Source organism: Molossus molossus, unplaced genomic scaffold (genome assembly GCF_014108415.1).
Source record: "Molossus molossus isolate mMolMol1 unplaced genomic scaffold, mMolMol1.p scaffold_m16_p_1, whole genome shotgun sequence".
Lineage (NCBI taxonomy): Eukaryota > Metazoa > Chordata > Mammalia > Chiroptera > Molossidae > Molossus > Molossus molossus.
Genome location: NW_023425344.1, coordinates 68,876,417 through 68,895,331, shown reverse-complemented (window position 1 = coordinate 68,895,331; position 18,915 = coordinate 68,876,417). Strand labels below are relative to the sequence as shown.

Sequence of the window (18,915 nt, the reverse complement as noted above, 5' to 3'; positions counted from 1 at the left end):
GAAGCTAGACAAGTCTGTGGAGCTCAAGGCCCAGGGAGGACTATTGGCCTGTCTCCATAAGCAACGGTCAGTGTCAGATCAGGAAAGGGCATGGGTAGCATAGAAATTCAGAAAGCTCAGCCTGGTCTTAGTGCAGTGGACATACTGGAGGAGGGAGGTATTTGTCCTTGTGCCACAAAGACTATTTCAGAGACCCAGCAGAGTGGAAAAAGGTGTGAACTTAGACTCTGCTATGGAAAATGGGAGGTGATCAATGATGCGCAAACATTAAGGAGGTAGATTTGAAAGACTTGCTGACTAGCTGGATATGAATGTTGAAGAAAGAAAGAACCATAGGATACATTTGGGGGGAGTTTGGTGTTGAATCTGCCATTCGCCAAAATAACATCAAGATGAGAATTGAGTTTTAAAGGAGTAAAGAATAGAGAAAGAAGAGCCTAAAAGAAGACCATCAAGAAATCGTTGTAAAAATGTTGTAAAAATCTAGTATTGGAAGATTTCAAACTATAGGGGATTATCAATCATCACAGAGGCTACAGACCAGTTGAGGATTGTAAGGGCTCAAAGTAATAAGAAATCTATTCATTTATAGGCATCTGAGTGCAATAATGCCTTTGACAAAACCATGGCAAACTGTATAAAAGTGTATTTGGTTACACCCTGCATTTACAGGCATTCTGTGTTTCAGGTGGTGGGCTGGGAACTGTGAATGCTGAGGACCAAGCTCTGTCCCAGGGACTCAGGCTCCAGAAGGACCAGGCAAACCTGTAAGCCAAGGTCGCTACTTTATTGAGCAGTCTCACCTTGACTGAACACAAATGGGAAGCTTTTAAAATGTTTCTTCATTGCCTTTGACCACACTGTATGCACTTTCTTTTCCTCATCTCTTAACAGAATATGGGTAAAAAAAATAATTTTCTGACAAACTTCAGCTATTAAATTTAGTCCAGGAGATGAACCAGATGTTGTTCTGTCTTTACAATTCCTGAAGGGAGGTGCTGAGTAGCTGAACATATGTCCTGAATCCACTGCTAGTCTAGTCACATGAGGCTCGGGTGTACCGGAAAGGACACACAGCACTTTCCACCAGGGAGACCACGGGCAGAGAAAATCTCTGCTGTGGGCTGTAAGTGGAAAGGGAATGGCAAGGCCACTTTTAGACCAGGAGAAAAGAAACTTCAGACAAAGGAAGAATTTGGACTTAAGTGTAGGTTTAAGAAAATCCATTCCACGTTGTTCTGGTAATTCCAAATTATTGTTTTAGTTTATTTTAATTGTTGGAACATAAATCACAAGGATGATGGGATGGCAGTAGATGTGGGGGGGGGGAAGCATGAAGTTATGCTCTAAAATTCTGTCTCTCATTTTGAAATTATGCTTGATTTTATTTGTGAAGACTTATTTATTTATAATGAGGACTGAATCTATTAATAGACAGAATCAGTAACTGTCTACACAGTATAACTGAGAGTATGCTCTAATGGTGGCAGCTATGCAGGGTTTAATTGCCAAAGAAAATCTATGAGACCCAAAGTGGTAATACTTACAAACTTAGGTTTTATTGCCAGAAAATAAGTAGCAACAACATTAAAGCAATAACATTAAAGTAAAGCCTCAGAGCCAAAGATCATCTCCCAACAAGGGGTCCAGAGAGGTCCGTTGTCATCCCTCTGAACCAGGGAGTGAAAAGGAGTAGGGAGCATGGGACTCACTGTACCACTCCGCCCGTAACGGCTAGTTCCAGCAATCCTGGAATTGGCCTTGCTTGTGCTGGAGTAAGAGCTCCACCTGCGTGTCGCTGACACCTGGCCAGGCCTGAAGCACACTGATTAACAGTGTTGTTCTATAACCATGAGTCTGAGTTAAGTTTCAGAGGGGTTTTTATTAGCTTGTCAGCATTGTTTGTTAATAACTGCAAGATCAATGATTTCCACTTAGTCTCAGTGAGAACCCTGAAAAGTTATACCATTGGGGATCATCACATACAATAATATGCCTATGTGACCAGCAGAGTATAAGAAACCCAATCTAATTTCCATTTTATGCCTCCTGGTTCAGAGAAATTCTGTGCACCTGTAGATTTTTCCTAATCCAAGTGAGCAAGTAGATAGCCTGAAGAAGAGAGGGCCACAGGAGCCTAATCTGACCTCTACGGACCCCTTGCGAAGGACACACTCTTTGGCTTGGATGCATTTGCTTACTTTAATATTGTTGCTATCTTGTATCACTTTCCTGCAATAAAGCATACATTTGTAGATATTGTCACTTGGGGTATTATAAGATTTTCTGACAGCTAGGGTTGGTGATAATATTGAATTTAACTGCAGTAGCAAGTGTTCCACTATTCTAAATCAACACATGTGTGCTTGTAGTACCTACAGAGTCATAAAGCTTTCTTATAATGTGTAAATATTTCAGGTTAGTTTATAAACTGTCCTGGACTGGTCTAAATCTTAAAAGCATAATACTGGAGGGTCAGAGTCCATCAGATACGGGGCTTGGGGAAGAAGGCATTTGGAGATGGAGAAGAGATTCTTTCTGAGGATCCCTGGTGATAACACCGGCATGAAGGTATCGAGCCAGTCGTCTCGCAAGGAGTTATTACTTTAGGGGAAAACAAAATCTTACTTTAAGCACTTGAAGTGTTATGTTTCTTTCCTGTGAGCATTTCATGTTTATTGAGAAGCTTCCTGGAAGTGGCCATTTGTCATTTCGATTACTTAAAATCTAGCTTTAAGTCTAGCATTATTAATGCAATACTTCCAGCGCCAGTTCCTCTGAACTCAGCACACTCCCTGAGTGGACAGCGTACGGCTCGTTGTCCTGTGGGAATTCCGCATATTTTAAGTGAACACTGAGTATTAAAGCATGTCAAATATCCTCTTGCCATTGAGATTTTTAACACCTGCGAGCTCAAAATGTTAAATGTTAAATCAGGTGAAAATGCTGCAATTAAGAAAAAAATCAGTGTCAAAGGATTGAAGACATAGTTTAAAAATTTTCAAGTGTTTTGTCAATAAATACTAAAGAGCAATTTGTTGGTCTGAAAAACAACAATGAGGAGGAGTTTGTGAGACAACTAAAGTGGTCAAGCGATGGCTCAATTCAATTGCTAATATACTTGATGTTTATGACAAGGGTATGAGTTAAAATTTTTCTCAGCAATTTATATGCAATTAAAATGTTTGCTCAGACACAATTGAGAATTTAATTTGGTATTCTTAATTAAAATGATGTACTTTAATTCAGACTGTATGACAAAAAGTGAAATGCCCCCCCCCTTCCCCCCCCCCCCTTCCCGGCTGGTGTGACTCAGTGGTTGAGCCTCGACCCATGCACCAAGAGGTCGCAGGTTTGATTCCCAGTCAGGGCACATGCCAAGGTTGTGGGCCTGATCCCCAGTGGGGGGCATGCAGGAGGCGGCCAATCAATGTTCTCTCTCATTGATGTCTCTTTTTCCCTCTCCCTCTCTCTCTCAAATCAATAAAAAAAATTTTTTTTAATAAAATAAAAAGTGAAATGGATCTTTTGTAAGACTGGCCATTTAAAAAACTAATATAGGTGATGAAAATAGCTGTTGTTATAAATTCCTACTGATCACTGAGTTGATCATAAAATACAAATGGATCTGTATATATGTACACATGCATAAATATATATATATACATATATATGCATATATATAATAAATGCCATGTGCTACATGAATTTAAAAAACAACTATGCAGCCCTGGCTAGGTGGCTCAGTCAGCTGGAGTGTCCTCCTGTACAAGAAAAGGTCACAGGTTTGATTTCTGTTCAGGGCACATACCTAGATTGCAGGTTTGAACTATGTTGGGATGTGTATGGGAGGCAATAATTGCGGTTTCTCTTTCTCTCTCTCTAAAATCAATAAAAACATATCCTTGGGTGATGATTAAAAAACAAACAAACAGAAAAGCCCTGGACAGTTTGGTACAGTGGTTAGAGCGTCGGCCCACAGACCAGAGAGTCCTGGGTTTGGTTCCCGCTAAGGGCATGTAACTCAGTTGCAGTTTGTCCCCGGCCCTGGTTGGGGTTGTATGGGTGGTGGGTTGTGTGGGTGGCAGCCAGTCGATATGTCTCTCGCACATAGATGTTTCTCTCTCTCTCTCCTCCTCCCTCTCTCTCTCCCCTGCTCTATCTGAAGATACATGCAAAAGTATCCTCGGGAGAAGATAAAAAAACAAAACATAAAACAACCTCCCCCCCACACACACACACACAAAACAATGCATCAGTAGGAAAGCAACTCTTGAAATTTTTACAAATTTTTAAAAGCGAACATTTGAGAAATGAAGAGGACAATCTACATATAGGTAAAGAAGGAACTGGAGCTGGAGAAGGGGAGGATTTAGAGGAAGGAGATAAGAAATACCCCTGGGATAAATAGTGTGATAAATTGGTACCTTCTGAAAAAGTTATGTAACAGAGGAAGTGAACCATGTTGGCAACTAGAGATTTGACTCGTTCTTTCATGTATTGATTGTTTTAAATACCAACTAGGCTAGTGATTCACACCTCAAAAGTTAATGTGAAGAATAGATACTACAAGAAACAATGAGCATATTGCCTGCTTCATGTTAGTGCTCATGAAACATTATCCTTTTTCTTTTTCCTATGGGAGGTGGTAGATTCTTAGTCTTTGTACACTTTCTTGTTTTATGTAAAAGCAGGGCAAGAAAAGACATTATCTTTAGTTTTTTTTTTGGTTTTTAATCTATAATTTGAAAAAAACGTGTTTTCAAGCACATTATCTTTGTTTATTGACTTTGCTATGCTACATTGTAAGAGTGTTAGTTTGGAGACTTTTATGCAGCAATTAACAGTAAAATTGAGTTCTATATATTTGTGAGGTTAAGCAGAATCTCCACTGTGAAATAATTTAATTTTGTTAATATCTATCTATATCTATCTATCTATCTTCACCCGAGGACATTTTTTTTCATTTTTTGTTCAGACAGAGTGGGAGGAAGAGAGAGAGAGAGCGGGGGAAAAACTGCAACCGAGGTACACGCCCCTAGTGGGAACTGAACCCGTGACTCTCTGGACCGCAGGCCGCGCTCTAACCGCTGAGCCAAACCGGCCAAGGCTATTTATATCCTTTTAATTCAAATTTCTAAATCGGTTACTGAGATAGAGACTAAAGTTTACTTTTCTTGCCTTATGAAAGGAACTGAGAAAACATACTAGTAATGTTATTAATATGTTTATTATTCATTATTTCAGGTATTAAATAAGACTAACAACCTGAAAGTTTTATTTATTAAACCTTTTTTTATGTTCTTAAGATAAACATTTGTAAACTATAATTTTATTTTCTTTAGTTCAGAACAGTATTTAAAAATTTTTTTTTTCCTTTATTGATTTTAGAGAGAGAGAGAGAGAGAGATAGAAACATTGATGAGAGAGAACATTGATTGGCCGCCTCCTGCATGCCCCCCACTGGGGATTGAGCCCACAACCTGAGCATGTGTTCTGACCGGGAATCGAACTGGCGATCTGGTGCATGGGCCAAGCTCAACCACTGAGCCACACTGGCCAGACAGTTCAGAACAGTTTTAATTATCTTTAATCCAAATCATTGGGCATGTCAATAAAGTTTTAGTCAGGAAAATGGAGACAATAGTAGGTTTCAACATAGAGAATTTAATATAAGAATTGGTTAAATTGCCCGGCTGAGGGTCCTCCCATGCACCAGACATCACCGATTTGATTCCCAATCAGGGCACATGGTCGGGTTGTGGGCTCAATCCCCAGTAGGAGTTGTTTAGGATGTTTATCTCTCTCTCCCTCTTCCTTCCTTTCCCTGAAAAAAAAGAACTGGTTAAATTATCCTAAAGGACTGAAAAAGACATAAAGACAACCTGGAAAGAAAAGAAAAAAGATTAGTAAGTATGAGAAGTAGGTGTCATCCCCTAAAACAGAGCAACAAAGACCCAGGGTTGGGTTTATCAGAACCTGATGTCTTAAAGCAGGACTCCTTTACAGTTGGCATTCACACTTCTGCGGAGAGGGTGCAACCAGGCTCCTGCTGGTATCTCTGCAGCTCAGGGCTGCAATCGGACCCATGAGAAAGGGGCACTGCCTGCTTGGCCGGTGCTGATAACGCAGAAGCCCAAGCCCAGGGGAGGAGTCCCATCCCATGTCATGGGGCCTCAGACGTCTGAAGAGTGGGTGCTGCTCTCCCAGTACTGGAAACCCTGTGGCTGAAATTAGGTTGTTTCTGGAAATACAGAAAGCAGCCAGGGGCTGGATCCAATTGCAGCTGCTGGCCTGGAGGAAGATGGCTGGGGTCAGGTAACAGTGACAATAACCACCATCAAATAAGAAGAATCAAATTTCTCCCCTGCCCTCCACCAAGCCTGGAAGGTCCTCAGCTGCAGAAACGGACAGAAAGTCAAGTGGGAAGGAACATGGTTTGTGCATCTTAGCCCCAGTACCAGAGAGACAATGAAAACAATAAAATGAACTTGGACTTAGGGGCACTGGCTTCATAACTGGTACAGTGACATTGAGTAAGTTCAGAAAAATCTTTCTCAGCATCACTTTTTCAGATATTGTCTGCTTATTTTGTGATAATTCATCAACAAAGAATTGAGTATCTGGTGCTCACGGACAGCAAATTAATATCTTAGCATAATTTTTCATTCAATTTTAAATGTCTTGATTTAAATACAGAGAACTTAAATTATCGTTGTCAGTTCTATTGATGACACAAATATGAGGATCTAGTCGTAAAACTGACATTAATTCTGGTAAATTATTATCTTTTATCAAAACTTTAAATATTCATTAACAAAGTATATCTTTTATTTAAGGACTATAAAATAATGAGTTGACTATTATAAATTATTATTATCTACTGCATAGATACTGAGCTGTGATGTTTACTTATACAGCAATATCCTGTAGTTTGAATCTGCCCAATGTTGAAATCTAGCTCCGCTGTTTACTGTGTCCAATGGTGGGAAATGTGATAGTAATTTGATTATAAACATTGTTTTTAGTATATAAGGAGGCTAGACCTTTATGTTGCCAAAATTTTTCCTGCTTCTGTGATCATCTCTATTTCTGGTGCTTGTTTTTAGCACCTATGAGGTTGCATTTATGTTAGTTTCACTTGAATCATCCTTTTGTCACTGAATATACACAACAGGACGGACACAAATCACATTCTCTTGTATTTGGAAAGACAGGAAATTTGAACTATATAGTATAAAACTAATATGGTAACCAGAGAAGTCTAATTTTTCCCTAAGGATCCATGAAGCTACTGGATAGAAACTCTCAAGTTTTCATTTTCTTTGTAGGGTCCCTAGTAGTTCTGTCTTTGAAAAGTGTTTCTGCTATGATTGATAGTTTTAGAACTGAGTCTAGGAAATAAACAATCCAACATCCAGGTAATAAAAATGGAGAAAAATGAGTGAGTTCCTCAGAGTTGTTCTTTCTTATTTTGGTTTGTTCACCCTACAATAATCAATAATTTTACTGTCTGGATAAATTGGTTTTATTCATTTTTTTTCTTTGTTGATTTTAGAGAGAGAGGAAGGGACAGGGAGAGAGAGATAGAAACATTGATGAGAGAACACTAATTGGCCGCCTCCCAAATGCCACCCACTGGGGATTGGGCCTACAACCTGGGCATGTGCCCTGACTGGGAATCAAACCGGCAACCTCTTGGTACATGGGTCGACGCTCGACCACTGAGCCACACCGGCCGGACTAAGTTGGTTTTGTTAATAGGAGAGTAAGAATTATAAAATTAGTGAAGGTGAAACCTGTGCATAAGAAAAGGGAAATAATGAAAGTGCCTGAACAAAACTATTCTAATGAAAATACCAAATAGTGAAACTAGAATGATAAAATAGTTAAAATAACACTTTTTTAAAAATATGTTTTTATTGATTTTTTAGAGAGAGAGGAAGGGAGAGATAGAAACATCTATCTGAGAGAAAAACATGTATTGGCTGCCTCCTGCACACCCCCTACTGGTGATCGAGCCTGCAACCCAGGCATGTGCCCTGACCGGGAATCGAACCCGGACCTCTCAGTCCACAGGACAAGGTTTAATCTACTGAGCCACACCGGCCGAGCATTAAAACATTTTAAATCAACATCAAAATGACATTTGAATATTTTCACAAATTCAGCAATCTGTATTTAGGAAACTTTTGGAGAATTGCCAGGTTCTAAAAACAAGCACTGCCCAGACCAATGCAGGACCTAGTACTCACAGGAGTCTCTTAGGTTAAGTAGATAGTTTCCTACAGTAGGAAACAATGAAACCAAAGGATAATCTGAGTTCTATAAACTGGATGGAGATCAGTGGGTGAAAAACTGTTTGGGGACCTTCTGGGTCCACATTCCAGTCACTGGGGATGTAAAGAAATGTGTGGACCTCGATTGTTCAGTAAACAGCCATTGATTTGAACTGAGTATAAGGTGTGCCCTCAAAAATGTATACACAGCTTTGAATAATTATAAAGCCAATGTTTATTAAAATACATTTTATTTTCAAAATGTAATAGAGTCTACAGACACCTGTATACATTTTGGGGGCACACCCTGTATTTAGTAACACATTGGTCCACAATCAGAATTTCAAGACCCAGAAAAAATACATTTAAAAAGTTAGTCCTTTAGAATATTAGCAATGTTCTCTATACCAGTGGTTCTCAACCTTCCTAATGCCGCAACCCTTTAATATAGTTCCTCTTGTTGTGGTGACCCCCAACCATAAAATTATTTTGGTTGCTACTTCATAACTGTAATTTTGCTACTGCTATGAATCACCATTGGAAATATGTGTTTTCCTATGGTCTTAGGTGACCCCTGTGAAAGGGTCATTCGACCCCCAAAAGGGTCGTGACCCACAGGTTGAGAACCACTGGTCTATACCCTCTTTAGCAGTGAATGTGCACACTTACTACTGGATTAATTGTCTGGGCAGTTAGAATGGATGGACCTATAGGGTAGGACATTCAGGAATTAATAATGGATGCTTATGATTGTCTAGCTGGTTATAAGAAGGGTGGTAAATCAGAAAACGCATTCTTTCTAACCTTATTATAATTCAATTCTCAGTCTTGAGTTTCACTATACCAATAATTTTTTAGGTTAACTTCCACACTCTTACTGTTTTCAAAGAATGAGAGCTGAAATGATAACAGTCATGTGGTACTGGTGAATCTGGTTTGGGGGCCTTAAATTTAAGATTGAGAACTTTATTTCTAGTTGTGCACATCTGTCTTAAAATATTCATAGTGCCAGTTTTTGTTCCGTACCCTCAGATTTTGTTCTCCGTCTCCTGAAGTCTGCAGAGTACAAAACAAGCACTTTTAAAGAGAGGATGGGATGGTGCTAATTCTGTGTATGTTATGTCCTGGTATACTTCATTCTGAGAGGGGATGAAGGGCTTAGTACATATGGTACTAGTAGGCCTCCACATCATCCATGGGCGTGATAGTGACTGCTGCATCTTGGGCCAGTGACACAGTTTCTACAAACTTCCCTGGACAAGGCTCATCGCGTAGCTACCCAGTTTTTATTTGAAAATGTAACTATTATAGCACAGAGTGGATGGCTTAAACAACAAATTTATTTCTCATTATCCTTGGACTGGAAGTCCAAGATCAAGTTGTCAGCACGGCTGGTTCTTTCTTATGTTTTGCCTTGGCTTGTAGATGGCCATCTTCATCCTGCGTCTTCACATTGTCTTCCTGTGTGTATATGGACACCAGTCGTAATGGATTAAGCTCACCCCCACGACCTCATTTAAACTTCATTTTACTTCTTTAAAAATGATATCTCCAAATAGAGTCATATTCCGATGTGTGGAGGTTAGGACTTCAACATACAGATGTGAGAGGGATGCAATTCAGCTTATAATGCTTGGGATGTTAACTCCACTGGCTCTTCGTGTCTTGGTAAATAAATTTTTAATACTTAAATCAGACCAATATTTTAAAAGAAAAAAGTCATGAGAAATAAAAGGAGAATAATGAAAAAGAATGAATAAGATGAAACAGGGAAGGAAGAATTCTAGCTAAATGAGAGACTATTTTTAAAATATATTTTATTGATTTTTTTAGAGAGAGAGGAAGGAAGAGAGAGATAGAAGCATCGATGTGAGAGAGAATCATCCATTGGCTGCCTCCCGCACGCCCCCTACTGGGGATCAAGTCTGCAAACCAGGCGAGGCCTGTGCCCTGACCTGGAATCAAACTGGACCTCTCAGTCTATAGGGTGACCCTCAATCTACTGAGCCACACTGGCCGGGCCAAATGAGAGCCTCTTTAGTTACGTGAAGCTTCTAATTCTAACATCTGTGTATTCAGAGAGATTTCTATATTGCTCTTCACCTTCATTAGGGGTCTTAATATGTCAATCAGAAAATGCAATTCACTTGTGGGAAATTGTCTCATAATGCCCTCTCTAAATCCATAGAAACACATTAACTTGCATATCTGGCAAGTGTGCAAAAGCTCAACACCATTTCAACACTGACTATAATTTGAAAGGATTTTAGATGAGACTTATTATTACTATTGGCTCTAATTAGTACTCTACAAAGTATAACATTGTTTCTATGCAATTAAGCTCTATTTGAAAAGTGTTAAATTTATTTTCCCCCTTGGGGAAAAAGAAGAATGTGGAAGAAATCTTGAGAAGTAGGACTGTGATGGCCATGAGGGTATATGTCACCTAGGCCATAACCAATGCTTTACGAGAGAAAAACATTATGTATAAAATAATTCTATGGATGTGGTAGCTAATTATTATAAACAGAAACCAATAGAATACATGTTCTGCAATGTTCTCAAGAGCATGCTTCTTTCTCTGATAGGGACCAGCAACTCCATATAGAAGTTCCTCCTTGAAGATCAATTTCTGAGATGCTGACCCTCCATAATGGAGAGAAACGTGTGCCCTGTTTCACTACTTCTCTGCCACTCTGCCAGGTCAGTTTTAAGCCTTGATAGTTCAAGATGTCTGAGAGCCTCTACTCTTGAGATAATTCTCTCTGTACCTTTGCAAGATATGTCCCACAGCTTTGCAGTAAAAACGGAACCTCACCACTTGCAATATTCTCTGTCAAGTATCTAAACTTCCTGAAGTAAAACAATATATTTTAAATACACTTATGCTAAACAACTATTTTAATTATATACACATAAATGGTTATTCACAGGGTAGTGTATGCATTAAAATGAAGTTTAAAGCTCATTAACCACATACGTCAGTTGCTGACAGCCATGTTGCACCTGGCAATACTGATGCAGTCTGATGGATTTTTTTTGATGCTCTTCTAGTAGAGCTGCCTTTAATGACAGAGAAGGGAAGGTAATTATTTTAGACAGAAGAACGTTTAATTCTTTCAAATGTTCACACTTGCTTAGATTTCTAGTTGAACATACGATGGCATACACTATATGCTGTCAGTGGTGGAACTGGATGTCCTTCAGCCTCACAGCCTGATGCCCATCACTTCTTCAGGAGTAGTCATTTTACAGATGATAAAATGGAATACTTTTAAACAGATTATTTTGAAAAATTAGTAATGAATACAATACACTTGGGCCAATTCTTTTAAGTAGAATTTTTTGATGTTTTGGCCTTTGTTTTTGGTGTTTTTTTACTGAACTGAAAGAGTTTTTATAACCTCACCTTCTTTTTATTCAGTAGTAGCTCTTCTGTGTCCAGAACTAAATCCATCCTTTACTTCTTTTTTTTTTCTTTATTGAGTTTAGAGAGAGAGGAAGTGAGAGAGAGACAGAGAAACATTGATGAGAGAGAACATCAAGCAGCTGCCTCCTGCATGCCCCCACTGGGGATTTGGCCCACAACCTGACATGTGCCTTGACTGGGAATCGAACTGGTGATCTCTTGGTGCATGGGACAATGCTCAACCACTGAGCCACACCAGCTGGTCTATCCTTTACTTCTGTAAGCATTATTTTGTTATATGCAGCATTTGTTGCAGGAAAAGAACAGTTAAATGATTATCCTTCTAGTTTTTACCCCTAAACTATGCTTTATAAGTTAAGTAGAATCGGTTCTTTCACATATCATCATGATAGTTAGCTCAATCCATTTTCACATATTTACGAGGTAGCTATAGCTAACCTCTATCACTGAAAGAGCAGAGAGCAGGCGGAGAGAAGGTCAGCTCAAGTATTTGCTGTTATATTGTGTGCTTTGAGAAAACGAACAGAAAAAAACACGCCTCATCATTTACTAGCTGTGTCACATGTCACATAAGGAATAAGTGGCTGTAGATGAGTACTTAATAGGAATCTTTTGCATTGCATTGATGAAAAAATTTTATGAAAAATGCAGGAGTATTCTTAAAATTGCATAAACCACCATAAAATAGTTCTTTGACTATATAACATTTTCTTAGGATATATTTCTAGAAGTGGAATTACTTAGTCAAAAGGTATGGACAATGGTTAATGATTTTGATACATATTTTTAAAAGAAAAGTAATTAAAATCTTTTTTCTTTATTGTTGAGAGAGAGAGGAAGGGAGAGGGAGAGAGAAATGGAAACATTGATGAGAGAGAACATTGATTGGCTGCCTCCTGCATTCTTCCTACTGGGGATTAGGCCCACAACCTGGGCATGTGTCCTGACTGGAAATTGAATTGGCGACTTCTTGGTTCATGGAGTGACGCTCAACCACTGAGCCACTCCAGTCGGGCAAGAAAAGTAATTTTTAATAAGAGACTCCACAGTTTATCACATATTTCTGGACATACTATTTTACAGGCACACTTCATTTTACTGCGCTCAACTTTATTGCATCTCCCAGGTGTGTGTTTTACAAATTGAAGGCAATACCCTCAAGCAGCGAATAGATTACCAACTCACTTGATTACAATGCTTGTTTTACTCCTGTGGTCTGGAATTACACCTGCAATACATCTGAGTTATGCCTGTATTTGTGTTGTGTTTTTTTGTTTTTCCTTTTTTGTATATGCACTTACTTATTTTTAAAAAATAGCATGTACTATTTGTGTAACAAAAAAATGAGGGAAATAATATTTATTGATTGTAATTTCAGTCAGTCCTGTCATACAAATCCAATTTGATTTTTTAACATATCTCGGGAGTGTTATTTTCAACAATTTAAAATGCTCCCTACAGGTTAAGACCATAATCCAAGACGATTAAGGAGATTGAATTCTCATTTAATTGATTGTGGATACACAGAGAAAAACTAAACCACTAAACACAGACAGGTCCCTCTTACATTTGAAAAGAGTTGGCAAATACTTTCACTACCATTTTTTCTTTGGCATTATATGTATATGTGTGTATTATATTCTTTTGTCTTCTGTAGCTGTATGCTAGTTTCTTACTTGAAATTCAGCAGCACATTTGAGTAACATCACTAAGGTGTTTTTTTTTTCCCCATAATCCTCACCCGAGGATATTTTTCCATTTATCTTCAGATAGAGTGGGAGGGAGAGAGAGACACATTGACTGGTTGCCTCCTGCACAACCCCTATCAGGACCGGGGATGAACCACAACTGAGATACATGCCCTTGACCGGAATTGAGACTTCATGTCCGAGACTCACTGGTCTGCAGGCGGACCCTTTACCACGGAGCCAAACTAGCCAGGGCTCAGTAAGTTTTTTTATGAATTAGTTTTTCTTTTTGTTGACTACATTATGTGAAGATGTTTAAACACCATTTTTTCTTTGTTATAAATGTTTAAAGACATATCTGTGAAACTGCAAGTTAAATTTAACCAGACCTATTTCTGAACTTTAAGTATTGATAATGTAAAATAAAAATGTACAACTTCATTTTTTGACAGTTCTCAAAAGTGTAATAGCCACTACTATAAAAAAAATTATTTGTGGTTAATTTGAGTACTTGCAGTTTCTCCTTATCTTGACCAAAAAAATCCAAAACAAAACAGCTTTTATTGTAACAGAACATTTAACAGAAATTTAAATAGGGGTGTATTGACAAAAGAATCAGAGACCTAAAGAAAGAATCATGGTTTATCATAGAGAAGTTGATTTAAGGGGAACTCAATAATATGTAAATATTTATGAAGAATAATTACACTGAGCATATAAGCAAGCGCTTTCCTATTCTTGTGAAGATAATTACAGAAAAACTGAACTCAAGGGATTTTTATAAAATTTAAAAATAAAAATAAATTAAAAATAGACAATTGATTAATTGCCTACATGGTACAATGTAATGTTTTATAGTAAAATGATGTGACAAATCTGTATTTATTAACATGGATATGTTTTGATATTAAAGTATTTATCAAGTAACCATTAAGAAGTTATTCTTCTCTGAATAATTTCTGTTTCTTAATCTCTTAATAATAAGGTGGCATAACAAGCTTTCAAAACATTAATGCTATGCTTTTTAAATAGTGTTGAAGATAATTTCTTAAATGCCACTTCACGCTCTCAAATTTTCTATAGAAGGAAATATATTAGACGCCTGGATAATTCTGATATTATATAAAACATGCTCATGTTATTAAACTGTTATAATTTCTCCGTTTATGAAGGCATTATAATTGCAGCTCAAAACACTATGCAAAACATTATGAATTTCCCTGAAATGATTATTTATCAATTTATTTTTCTGCCTTTCTGAGCGCGAATGCAATTAAAAGTAGAATTAGATCTGTCCCTGTCTTATCAGACAGTCCATTCTTCACGCACCTGGAGCACTAGAGGCTGCGTTTATCTCCGAACTGGACGTCCACTCTGAAGCCTTTCAGAGCTGCTGTCACAACGCATGGGGCAAGTCTGGAACTCCATTCATTACATCGTCTTACTTTTCTGCCTTGGCAAACAGTGTTCCTGTGGAGCTCTGCCATTGCCCTTTCTTAAAAATCCAGGTTTCCAGAATGTAAAACTGTTAATAAACACAAAGACTACTAATTCTACTACTGTCCTCATATTTCTTGAGGCTACCGATGTTATTGAATTCCACATATTAGGGAGGAAAAGTAATATCTGGCAGATTTTACATTAATGACCCCTTCATTGAATCTCCCCTCTCTATCTCCTCACAACTTGCATGCCTGGTTGGAGATTTTTTACCTACCATAGGAAGCCAGTGTTATTGTTGGAGAGGCATCAGATACCTGAGGTATGTCTCAGGTGGGATGGAGGTTGGGGAGGGCTGGGAATAAGGTAGAAAACTACTGCAATGAGGAGAGTATTTTCTAGGGCACCCTGAAACATGGGGGCTAGATAATAATGACTATTTGTACTGGGAGATTCCACTGTGCTTGTTCTTTGCTAAAATCATATTTTTTATTCCTTACAACAATCACACACAAGTACAATATTACCCCCATTTTATACATGAGAAAATTAGAAATTAGAGAGGTTAGATACCTGCTCTGGCTCACTGCTACCAAGTTTAACTTGTACGCAGTTCTTCCACGCTCAGAAGTCTACCATGCTTGCCAGAGCTTAGTGAATTTCTTGAGCTCATAATATCTTTTACTTCCAATTCTAAAGTCATTTAAACTTTTTAGATCCTAAAATATTTAAAGATCTTTCTCTCTGGCTTTAAATTCTTTAATGTTGAAATCTTGCATGTCTTCATATTTTTAGTACCACAAAAATCACAGGGATATTTAAAATGATGTACAGTTTGGTCAAAAGACATATTAAAAGATGTGCAACATCACTAATCGTCAGATAAAAGCAAATTAAAGGCACAATGAGATACTACCTCACCCTGTCAGAATGGCTATCATCAATAAGTCAAAAAACAAGTGTTGGTGAGGGTGTGGAAAAAGGGGAACCCTCATGCATACTTGGTGGGATTGCAAATTGGTGCAGCCACTATGGAAAACAGTATGTATGTTTCTCAAAAAATTAAAAATAGAACTACCTTATGACCCAGAGATTCCACTTCTGGGTATTTACCTAAAGAAATCCAAACCACTAATTTGAAAATATACGCATCCCTATGTTCATTGCAGCATTATTTACAACAACCAAGATATGGGAGCAACCTAAGTGTTTATTAATAGACAATGGGATAAAGAAGAGGTAGTACATATATACAATAAAATATTACTCAACCATAAAAAAGAATGAAATTTTACCATTTGTAACAACATGGATGGACCTAGAGGGTACTGTGGTAAGTGAAATAAGTCAGAGAAGGTCCATATGATTTCACTTATTTGTGAAATCAAAAAACAAAATAAATGAACAAACAAAAGAGAAACAGATTCATAGATACAGAGAATAAACTGATGGTTGCCAGACGGAGGGAGGTTGGGGGGCTGGGTGAAAAAGGTGAAGGGATTAAAAAGTACAATATGGCAGTTACAGAACAGTCACAGGGATGTCAAGTCTAGCATAGAGAATATAGTCAATAATATTATAATAACTATTTGGTGCCAGCTGGATACTAGACTTATCAGGGGGATCACTTCATAAGTTATATAATATCTAATCACTGGGGTATATACCTGAAACTAATATTTAATGTCAACTGTATTTGAAAAAGGAAACATACATAAAATGGTATGCAATTTAATTTTACATAGCACATTCTTGTCACCATTTCTACATTGTTGAGGATATACTCAGCATTAATAAATATGCTAAATTACATTGTGCTGGAATAAATGTCCATTTACTCTATGCTGCCAATGGTGTCAAACTAGAACCCATGGGATCAAACTAGAGAATCTTTTTTGGCACTATGCTTCTTTTTCATTATTCTTCATATCTCTTTGGAGTAACCAGATTGCCCTGTTTCAAGCTCAACCCCTTTCCAAAGTCATACACAACGCCATCTCAACTGTATGCCTTAGGCTTTCCCTCTGTGCCCACTCTGAAATTACAGGAGGAGCTTACCAAGGTCTCACTACTGCATGTTTTTCATACATTTGCAGAAAATGAGAGGAAGATGCACATAGGGGATAAGAAACAGATTAAAGTCTCTTTATCACTTGGTCATACGCAGCTTTCTTATTTCTCATGCCATTTCATCTACAGCACATGTTCACCTCATGGCACATCTAAAACCCAGTTGTTTTATGGGGAAGACAAAGAGAGTTTAGGTTTAACCATGCATTTCATAGAATGTTAATCTATAGGAACTTACTGTATTAAGCCAAAAAAAGAAATCCTATGTAAGAGTAGCAGAATCTTTAAAATTTATGAGAAAACCAAACATGTATGACTGCACTAACAAAATGTGCACATTAGTAATGTTTCCCTATAGGTTACTCTTTCATAGTTCTTATGAGGTACAAACTATTCAATGAGATTAAATTTTAAAGTTATGTTTAGAGTCAAAAATTTACTCAAGACCATGCTTTTAATCAATGATGAAAAAATAATCTTCATTAACTTCCAATTCCCTTCCTCATTCTTGAGTAGTTCTGCCTCCTTAAGAATACACAGCTAAGAGACTATAGGTAGAACATAAGCAATGTTGCTATTAATATCATCAGTAATTAAAAGTTTATGGAATGCTTATTATGTGCAAGGCACTTTAAGGAGTGAAAAAGGTGTATAAAACATGGAATTGTAATTATAATTAAAAATGACAAAAAAAATTGTTTTACAGTTCTTTTTTTTTCTTTGATGTGGGTGGTGAGAAATCATCTCTCCCTATTTAAATTACAACATGGAAAAGGCAAAATTTCAAATATGGATGTACTGCTTTATAAAAAAGTAAATAAATTCTCCTTGATTTCCATTGTCGTATCCTAATTCAAAGGCCATTTCTAATAGTAAGGTCTCACCCTTTCCCTCTGATCTGATATTACACTCAGTCAGTAAAGTCTCAGAGAGTAACTGCCAATTCTGGAGACAAATATGCCGTCTGGAACAGTTCCTGCTAGATTATCTCAGCTCTGCCACTTAAGAGCGAGACAGTCTAGGCCTGTTACTGAAATTCTCTGTGCCTCAGATTCCCTGTCTATAAAAGGTACATAATAAAACTTAACTTACCCTCTTGTTATGATGAAATTATACAGTACATTAGTCCTCTGCCAAGCATGAAGTACCATTTGAAGGTGCGGAATCGTGCTATCCTATAACAAGCACAAAACAGTAACAACTGCTCAAAATAATTCTTTTATTGGTCTTCAGTGAGTAGAGCCTAAACTATCTATTGTATTCCCCTCTTTGATTTAAAGCGCTGGGTTCTAAGGAGGATCCTGTTATACTATAAATATGTCAGATGAAATAACATATTAAATAATTGTCATAAATTCTATCAAGGTACCTAGTTATAATGGGTCACAATGGAAAGCATTTATTATTGGGGGTAATAAAAAGAAACAAGAGCAATAAAAAGAAATAAACAACAACATGAATGAACTTCACAAACATTATGCTGAGTGATCGACACCAGACAGATACAAAAAAGGCCCATACTGTATGATTCCGTTTTGGAAATTCTAAAATATTTACAACTGAGAAGGGCATGAGGGAACTTTCTCTGATGATAAAAATGCACTGTGCATTCAAAATGATGTGGGTCACATTAATGCATGTATTTTTTCAAAACTGACTAAAATAAATTACTACTTCAAAACAGTCTGGTACTGGCACAAGAACAGGCATATAGACCAGTGGAACAGAACTGAAAAAACAGAAATGGACCCAAGGCAATATGCTCAATTAATATTTGACAAAGGTGGTAAGAGCATACAGTGGAGTAAAGACAGTCTCTTTAATAAGTGGTGTTGGGAAAATTGGACAGCTACATGCAAAAAAAATGAAATTAGACCATCAACTTACACCATACACAAAAATAAACTCAAAATGGATAAAAGACTTAAATGTGCCCCGTGAATCCATAAAAATTCTAGAAGAATATGTAGGCAGCAAAATTTCGGACATCATACGCAGCAGAATTTTC

The 18,915-nt window shown here is 37.5% G+C and overlaps 2 long non-coding RNA genes across 2 annotated transcripts; one reads left to right on the top strand and one right to left on the bottom strand.

The window, feature by feature from the left end:
- The first annotated feature begins 6,044 nt into the window (after positions 1-6,044).
- Positions 6,045-15,767, top strand: LOC118630534. The gene is made up of 3 exons (XR_004959682.1): positions 6,045-6,536; positions 10,868-10,982; positions 14,707-15,767. It is a non-coding gene; the product is annotated as an uncharacterized LOC118630534 (long non-coding RNA).
- Positions 11,260-18,851, bottom strand: LOC118630944. Its single transcript, XR_004959749.1, has 6 exons — positions 18,795-18,851; positions 18,000-18,082; positions 16,896-17,059; positions 14,727-14,922; positions 11,689-11,756; positions 11,260-11,342 (listed from the first exon to the last, which is right to left on the bottom strand). It is a non-coding gene; the product is annotated as an uncharacterized LOC118630944 (long non-coding RNA).
- Between the last annotated feature and the right edge of the window lie 64 nt (positions 18,852-18,915).